Here is a 9,635-nt window from a genome sequence, read left to right on the forward strand (position 1 = left end):
GGAAGTTGTCAAAGAGCACAAGGGAGTGGAGCTTGAAATCACCTTGCCAAAGTTATTGGAGACCCCTCCCCCTAAGTTGCCATCGTCCTTCACAACATTCAAGTGGATAAAATTCATATCCCTTAGCTTTCTAATCCCACTTGAATATGGACTACTGGAGACGGATGGTCAACTTAGAGCTCTTTGTGGCACTAAGAGTAAGAGGAAGATGGTCAGTGGTATGAATTGTCCTGCTAGGTTCATTATGGTTGGAAGCTCAAAGTTTAAACGCAAAGGTTGGTATAGAGCTCAACTGAATGGGTCTAGGAAGCTGTTTAGTCGCTGCAGTGAGAATTCAGATCACCTTTCACCCGGCTGGAAAAATGCAGATCGAGACAAAAACGGGTGTAAAAGTAAGGTTTGGGATCCTGGAATCTGTTCTGACATTTGTCACCCCGGGAGCCTAAGAATCTGTTTGAAGCTTCTTAAGGGCTTTACATGCCTAGTTTGGGACCCCGGAGGTTACTGGAAGTACAAACACTGGTGGGGATTCCTGGATGAATACAAGCATAAGCCACCATAACAGGGAGCTCACCAAATGTCCAACTTAAGGACTCTAACTAAAAGTCCTAGGTGGGAGACAACCCACCATGGTATGATCGTTCCTTTTTCATTTTTATTTAGTTTTATTTGTTTTCGAGTTTTATTTTATTTTATTATATTCAACCTGGAATTTTGCATAACATTCATATTAGCATTGCATTCTGCATACTGCATTATTAAAAAAAAAGAGGCACGCACGCAACGCGGCAGCGTCGCTGACGCGTCCGCGTCGCATGTGCGTTGTGAAGAAGAGAAATCGAACAGAGAGTCACGCGAGAGCGTGGTTGGAGGCGTGCCCGTGGCATAAATCGTCCCACGCGACCGCGTCGCTGACGCGTCCGCGTCGAGTAGGAACACTGGCCTCCCACGCGACCGCGTCACTCACGCGGCCGCGTGCCTTGGAATTCGACGTAGAAAAGGTGCACTACCGAAAGTTGTGCTAGAGTGGTGTTGGATTGGTGCTAAACGCACAATTCTTCCCACGCGGTCGCGTGACCGACGCGACCGCGTCATATCCTCATAATGGCCACTCACGCGACCGCGTGCCCCACGCGATCGCGTCACCCAATATTTTTGGCAATTAATGATTTTGAACAGAGAGTTGTGCGAGTGCGAGGCTACCCTCGCGCCAGTAGCATAAAACGGGTCACGCGGCGACCACGTCAATCTGTATAAGTGCAAGTCATGCGACCGCGTGGCCCATGCGTCCGCGTCGCTTGCGCTGCACAGCTTATCTTAATTTGCCAAATATCTTATCTTTTCTTCCCCAATCCTAATTTTTCCTCCCTCCTTTCTTACTTACTTCTTCTTCCCTTCTTTCCCTTCTCATTCTTCTTATCTTTCATTTCCTTTTACTTAATTGCATACTTTCATTCATTGCATTATTTTCATTGGTGTTGGAATTTTATTTGGGTCATTGTTTTTCTATATTTTTGTGGATTATTTGACAATTATATATTACTTTTTAAAGGGTTGCTTGCATGTTCAATTTAATACTTTCAAATAGCTTATTCACCATGCATGCTATGTGTTTGTGAAAACGCCCGTATGGCATTGTGCACTATTTTTAAGATTTCTTTTAATCTATTACTATAAATGCTTGCTTTTCACAAAACCCTTTTTATATTTTATTAATTAAATATAATTGTTATTACAAACATGATTGTTAGTTTGAAAGACTTGGTAATCTAACTTGGACATTGAATGCTTGATCTATGCTACTCATGCCTTTGCCAGCATGCCAATAAACATCTTGCATTTAACTGTCATCACATGCACTTACTATATTTCCATTGATGACTTTTCACATGTAGTCATGACCATGTGTTAACATCATTCTTCTTTACTATGCATTGATTACCACCTTTTCTGCTCTCTTCCTTGCTGGATCCCCTAGCTTTGCTTATTACTTTCCTTTTTCCCCTTTCAGGATGGCCACCAAGAAGGGTAAAGAGAGAAAGCTACTCCCAAACCACCGGCAAGGACAGGAACACAAAAGAGCACTAGCTCAGGAACTACAACTCCCATCCACCTGCACATCTTAGCATGCACCGAGGACGGTGCAATCTTTAAGTGTGGGGAGGTCGATACCGATATCCACGGGTTAGTTAGTCCCTTCTCAACACCAATTTTTGTTTTTCATTGTTGCATTTGCATGTTTGATTGCATGTTTATTTTTTTGTGCATATTTTACCACTTGGTTAAAGTAATAAAATTCTTTTAAGACCCTATCTTTGAAAATTTTCACTAATTTAAATTGAAAAATTTTTATGTTAGAACTTGTTGGAAGTTGTATTTGGAACATGGTTTTTGAGCTAAAGAACACACAACCTGTGAGATTTGAGCTTATTTATATGGTTACATTATTTAACCATAAATATTTTATTACTGTGTGTTTCCTTCTCTATGATTGTAATCTATATTTTGTTCCAATCTATATGTCCATTATTTAGTGTATTTACATGCTTGCATATGATTGAGGCCATTGTTTGATTTTTGCTCACTTATCCCAAATAAGCCTACCCTTTAAATCACCCTTGTCAGCCACTTTGAGCCTTTTAATCTCCATTTGTTCTGTATTTTACCACATCACTAGCCTTAAAGCAGAAAAACAATTAAATATCCCAATTGAATCTTTGGTTAGCTTAAGATAGGGATTGTGTAACAATTAAGTGTGAGAAAACTGTGGGAACATGGGTTAATAAGGGAATGTATCATGTTTCTAATTTATTTGAATATTGGGAATTTGGAAACCTACTCATGAAAAACCAAAATAGAAAAATAATGGAAAATTCATGTGCATTGATAAGTTATGTTTGCTTTTATGATTCAAAAAAAAAAAAAATTCAATAAATAAGCAAACAAATAAGGGGACAGAAGTACCCCAATGTCAAGTTGAAAGATCAATGCACATGTGATAAAAGTAAAGAAATATCAATAATTTGGTACATAAGTATGAGAATCATACAAAAGTGGGAATTATGGGAGGCTAAGTATAATTTTAAAGTTTTTATAGAGTATGTATATGTTAGGTGAGATCTTATACTACTCAAGGATTCACTTTATAAAGCTCACTTGGCCATACATATATCCTTACCTTTACCTCAGCCCCATTACAACCCTAAAAAGACCTCATGATGTTTGTATTGGTATGCTAAATATTTGTTGATTGGTTAGATGAAGAACAAGGTTTAGAAAGCATGACTAGGGAAGATTAGAGTGATTTACCCTATACACTAGAGAGATTAAAGTGATATACACTACCAGTGAGGGTTTAGTGCTTAATTCTATGTTCCCTGCTTTCATGAGCTATCTTCTTACAAGTTTACTTGTCTTTTTATTGTATAATTTGAATTAATGAAATTTGATTTATGTTTGTCTTGGAGAACTTATTTATTTTTAACCAAGTAGGTAGAAGCATTTCACATTTAGTTGCATTCATATAGATAGGATTGCATTTCATACTTTCTACCATTCCTCTTCATCTTTATAGCTTCTCTTGAGCTTAGCATGAGGACATGCTATTGTTTAAGTGTAGGGAGGTTGATAAACCACTATTTTATGGTTTATCTTATGCTCAATTGAGTGGTTTTTATCAACTCTTTACTCACTTATTCATACAATTCGCATGTTTTACATTTTCCTTCCTGATTTTGTGCTATGATTGAAAACATGCTTCTTTGATCTTATATTTGCTTATTATTAATCCTCTCTTATTACTATTAGATGCCTTGATATGTGTGTTAAGTGTTTTCAGATATTATAGGGCAGGAATGGCTTGGAGGATGGAAAGGAAGCATGCAAAAGTGGAAGGAATACAAGAAGTTGAAGAAGTTGTTAAGTTGTCCAGCTTGACCTCTTTGCACTCAAACGGCTATAACTTTAGCTACAGAGATCCAAACAACACGGTTCCAGTTGTGTTGGAAAGCTAACGTCCGGGGCTTCGATTTGATATATAATATGCCATAGTTGCCCTGACGCTAGGCGACGCGAACGCGTGATCCACACAGACGCGTCGCATTTGCAAACTTTAATCCGCGCGGCCACGTGGGCGACGCCTCCGCGTCACTTGGCCGCGACCTGTACGGACCAAAAAGCACTGGAAGTGACTTCTGGGCTGTTTCTGACCCAGTTTTCGTCCCAGAGAACACAGATTAGAGGCTATAAAGTGGGGGAATGCATCCATTCATAATCATGCTATTAATAATTCACTTTTTATTATTTTAGATGTAGTTTTTAGAGAGAGGTTCTCTCCTCTCTCTTAGGATTAGGATTAGGATTCCTCTTAAAGGATTTAAGATTTATTATTATTCCAACTTATAATTTTCTTCTGAATTCCAGGTTTAATATTCCCTTTACTTATTTTTCCAATTTAATTTATGAACTCTTTTATATTGAATTTGAATTTATGTTTAAACGTAGTTTGATTGCTTTATTTACATGAATGCTTTTAATTTAATTTAGATATTTTTTCTTTTGGCTTTGGTTCATTAATCGGTGACTCTTGAGTTATCAAACTCATTGTTGATTGAAAATTGGAATTCTTCAAGAATTGATTCGAGATCCAATAACTCTAACTTTTCCCATGGAAAGACTGGGACTTGAGGATTTTTATTAATTCATCCACTTGACTTACCTTCATAGTTAGAGGTTAACAAAGTTGGAGAAAAATCCATTTCTCATCACAATTGATAAGGATAACTAGGATAGGACTTCCAGTTCTTATACCTTGCCAAGAGATTTTATTATTGTTAATTTATTTTACTTGTCATTTAAATATGCTTGTGCCCATTGCCCAAACTCCAAAACCCCAATTTACAAACTCATAACCAATAATAAGAGCATACCTCCCTGCAATTCCTTGAGAAGACGACCCGAGGTTTAAATACTCGGTTATCAATTTTTAAAGGGGTTTGTTACTTGTGACAACCAAAACTTTTGTACGAAGGGATTTCTGTTAGTTTAGAAGCTATATCTACAACGCGAATATTTTTATAAATTCTTTACGAGCAAAAATCCTAACGTCATGTTCCGATGGGTAACCTTTTTATAGTTTGTTTGGATGACTTTTTAGCGTCGTTTTGATTTGTGCTCTTGCCTTTTAAGTAGTGACTTTTTTCAAGACTTCGTACCTTTCAGCAAAGCATTCCTGGCTTTCCTTTGGCCGTTGCAAGATGTATTTGTCCGTTTTGTGGATATTTGTAGAGTTTTGGTACTTTGTTGTCCGACCTCTTTTTGATCACTTTTGGTTTTGTCCACTTTCTGTTTTGGTAGAGGTGGTCCTTGGAGCTAACTTGTCCGACAACTTTTTAGTGTTCTCGTAGAACACTTTCTAGTCAGTCTGAACAATTTTGATAGCCTTGTCGTGGAGTCGTGGCTTTTTGGGCAGAGCTGTGTCCCTTTTAGCGCACGCCTTCTGTTGGTCGACTTTTCATGTCGGATCTCCTCGAGTTATTTCTAGTAATCCATTTTTATTTGGACCTCGTTTGATCTCTTTTTTATGGATTTACTTTTTATAACTCTGTCGCTTTAATCGGCTTGGGTCGACTTTTTGATGTCGGTCCCTTCCCAAGTTATTTCTAGTAATCCATTTTATTTAGACCTTGTCAGGTCCCTTTTTATCGATTACTTTTATAACTTTTTGTAGCTTTGTCGGGCCGATTTCATCATGTCGGTCCCTTCTAAGTTATTTATAGTACTCCTCTTTGTAGGGCTGGCCAGGCCTTTTTTTAGGGATTACTTTTTATAACTTTTTGTCGCTTTGATATGGTCCAGCTTCTTTTATGTCGGTCCATTCTAAGTTATTTCTAGCAAACCATTTTTTGTTTCAGACCTCGTCAGGTCTCTATTCATGGATCGCTTTTTATAACTTCTTGCATTATTCTGTCACTTTTCATCTTGCCGATTTTGTAGAAGTCGGGTGGTGAGTTTGATTCTCGCTTGGCCGACTTTGTCGAAGTCAGGCGGTGAATTTGCTTTTCACTTTGCCAACTTTTGTCAAAATTCAGACGATGAATTCGATTTTCATCGTCGTCGGGCGGTGAATTTGTTTTCACCTTGCCGACCTGTAGCTCTGTCGTGATCGAGCTCTGAATTTTGGTTTCACCTTGCCGACCTTGTAGAAATCGGACGATGAATTTTCGTGTTCAGATTAATGCGTCTTGGTAGAAAAAACTTTTGTAGGGAATTTGCAAACTTTTAAACAATAAAATGAAGATATGAATAAGAGTGTGTACATGTTAGTGCTTACCCTTCTAGGTCGGGCAATCTTTTAGATCTCGGCTTGGCGTCCTTCTTAGATTGCAAGCATGCCATGACCTTGGTAGCTCTCGCCCCTCGAGGTTGGATACTTTGTGGTGACCTTTCCCTAGCATTTCTAAACAACTTGGTATGGTCCTTTGGCTGCTAGCTTTCCTTCTCCTGATCGACCTGCTCTAATATCATTTCGGATTAGGATGAGATCATTATTGGCGAAGCTTCACCGGACCACTTTCTGATTGTATCTTGAGGCCATTTGCTGCTTTAACACTTCCTCTCTAATCCGAGCTCTTTTTCGGACTTCTGGAAGTAGGTCGAGTTCTTCCCTTTGGTTTTGGGAGTTGACCTCTTCATTGTAGAGGATCATTCTGGGGGATCTTTCTTCGATCTCTACTAGGATCATTGCCTCCCTTCCGTAAGCCAATCGGAAGGGTGATTCCCTCGTGGTGAAGTGTGGAGTTGTCCGATATGTCCATAGGACTTGTGGGAGCTATTCAGCCCAAACTCCTTTTGTGTCCTGTAGTCTTCGTTTTAACCCAGCTAGTATGACTTTGTTGGCAGCTTCTGCTTGTCCATTGGCTTGTAGGTGTTCTACGGATGTGAATTGGTGCTTTATTTTCAAGTCAACCACCAACTTCCTGAAACCTGTGTCAGTGAATTGAGTGCCATTGTCTGTGGTGATGGAGTAAGGAATCCCACACCTTGTAACAATGTTTCTGTACAAGAATTTCTGACTTCTTTGAGCAGTGGCATTAGCTAGGGGATTTTTCTCAATCCATTTTGTGAAGTAATCCACCCCTACAATGAGGAACTTGACTTGTCCCGATCCAAGGTAAGGGGTCCGAGGAGGTTAAGTCCCCACTTTGCGAACGGCCAAGGTGATGTTACACTAATGAGCTCCTCTGGTGGGGCAATGTGGAAGTTAGCATAATTTTGATGTAAAGCTTTGACTTTGTATTTGGGTTTTTGCTCTGTTGTTGCCTCCAAAGGGTGCCATTGGACTTTCGTGTGAGTCCTAGGGTTTCCCTTTTACTGCTGTATCCGACACTTGTGTTTTGTTGTTATTGTCCGAGTTGTTTTCTTATTTGCCCGAGTTGTTTGGTAGTACCCCATTTTTCTTTTTCTTACTGTAGGACTATTTGACCTATGACTTCCCGCAAAAACATTGCTGAGATGTCTACTAAGATCTCGGGCGGCATGTCTGACTGGCTGAATTTCATAGTTTTAATGTGTGTTACTGTGGCTGACGCTAAGTACTGTGTGCGACTTAAGAGGTTCCATATAATTTGTAGGGATAGGGATGAGGAGAAGAATTATGAGTTGGTGTCGCCGGACCCTGAGGAAAGGGTTTGTTTTCCTTTCTTGACTCTGGGGGAAGGACCCTGACCTGATATGGTTAGGACCTTTTCTTCCTCCGAGGTTGATGGATTTTGCAGTATTTCTTGGATGATGCTTCTATTATTGTCCCCTGATTTGGTGTTGGCTAGTTTTGAAAGTACATCAGCTCGGGTATTCTATTCTCGAGATATATGTCGGACTTCATATCCTTCGAATTATCCGAGCTGTTGGTGCTAACTTGTTTTGAAAATACATCATCTCGGGCATTCTGTTCCTGAGATATATGTCGGACCTCATATCCCCCGAATTGTCTGAACTTTTTTCTGGTTTTGTCCAGGGTCTCCCGAATTGTCCGAGCTGTTCTCTGGTTTTGTCTAGGGTCCCCCGAATTACCCGAGGTATTTTTTCATGGTGGGATACTTAGCTTGGTAGCTCCCTTCTATTTGTGAGGTGATTACTTGTAAATCACTGGACATGGTAAGTTCTTACCTTCTTAGCCAGCCATAAACCAGCCAGTAGTGCCTCGTATTCAGCTTGGTTACTTAGCTCGATTTGGGTTCCCTGATCGCTTTCTATAATTATACCTGCACCACTTTCGGTTTTGTTTAAAGAGTCGTCCACGTAGAGATTCCATTTTGTGGGAGTTCCCGGGGTGTCAGTGTACTCTGTAATAAAGTCGGCCAAATACTGTGATTTGATGGCTATCCGAGCATCATGTCGAAGATCGAATTCGGGTAACTTGACTGCCCACTGTAGGATTCTTCCAGCTAAGTCTGTTTTCTATAGGATGCCCTTTATGGGCTGGTTAGTCCGAACTCTGTTAGTGTGAGCTTGAAAGTATGGGTGGAGTCGTCAAGAGGTGAGATTGAGGGCGTAGGCAAACTTTTTCTATCTTTTGATAGTTTAGTTCGGCCCCTTGTAGAGCTTTGCTGATGAAGTAGACGGGTTGTTGCCCACCTTCATCTTCTCTAACTAGTGATGAGGCTATTACCCGACTTCCCACTACGAGGTATAATTTGAGCTCTTCACTTTCCCTTGGTCAGGTAAGAATGGGTGGTTGCCCCAAGAATTTTTGAAATCTCGGAAGGCTTGTTTGCACCCCGTTGTCCTATTCAAACTTCTCTCCCTTCCTTAATATACCTCTTTGAGGTGTCTTTTGTGAGATGATTTAGAGATCCCTCCTCCTGCTAATCCTGCATTTATCATATGAACATGTCTCTCAAGGGTGTGAGGTGGATGTTCAACTCGTCCGACCTCTTTGGTGTGGGGTGGACGTTCTACTTGTCCGACCTCTTCGGTGTGAGGTGGACGTTCAACTCTTCCGACCTCTTCGGTGTTAGGTGGACGTTCAACTCGTCTAACCTCTTTGGTGTGGGGTGGACTTTCAACTCATCCGACCTCTTTGGTGTGAGGTGGGCCTTCAACTCGTCCGACCTCTTTGGCGTGAGGTGGACCTTCAACTCATCCGACCTCTTTGGCGTGAGGTGGACCTTCAACTCGTCCGACCTCTTCGGTGTGAGGTGGACGTTCAACTCGTCCGACCTCTTCATCCCTTTTTCTTTTTCTTGGTTCATCCTCTTTATTGGCTAAGTACCGATCTAATCGCCCTTCTCTTGCCAATTTCTCTATGACATTCTTTAGGTCGAAACACTTGTTAGTAGGATGTCCATAGATTTGGTGGTAATCGCAGTATTCTGTCCGACTTCCCCCTCTTTTGTTTTTGAGTGGGCGAGGTGGTGAGATCTTCTCAGTGTTGCATATTTCTTGGTAGACATCCACAAGAGACACCCAAAGGGGTGGGTGTAATTGGGGTATTTTCTAGGCTTCTCACCGGGTTGATCTTCTTTTTTCTTGGACTCTTTATCCTTGTCCTTTGGTGGTGTTTGATGAGCGGATAATTTATACGCTTTTTGGCATTATTTTTACATAGTTTTTAGTATGATTTAGTTACTTTTTAG

Source organism: Arachis stenosperma, chromosome 9 (assembly GCF_014773155.1).
Source record: "Arachis stenosperma cultivar V10309 chromosome 9, arast.V10309.gnm1.PFL2, whole genome shotgun sequence".
In the NCBI taxonomy this organism is placed as follows: domain Eukaryota; kingdom Viridiplantae; phylum Streptophyta; class Magnoliopsida; order Fabales; family Fabaceae; genus Arachis; species Arachis stenosperma.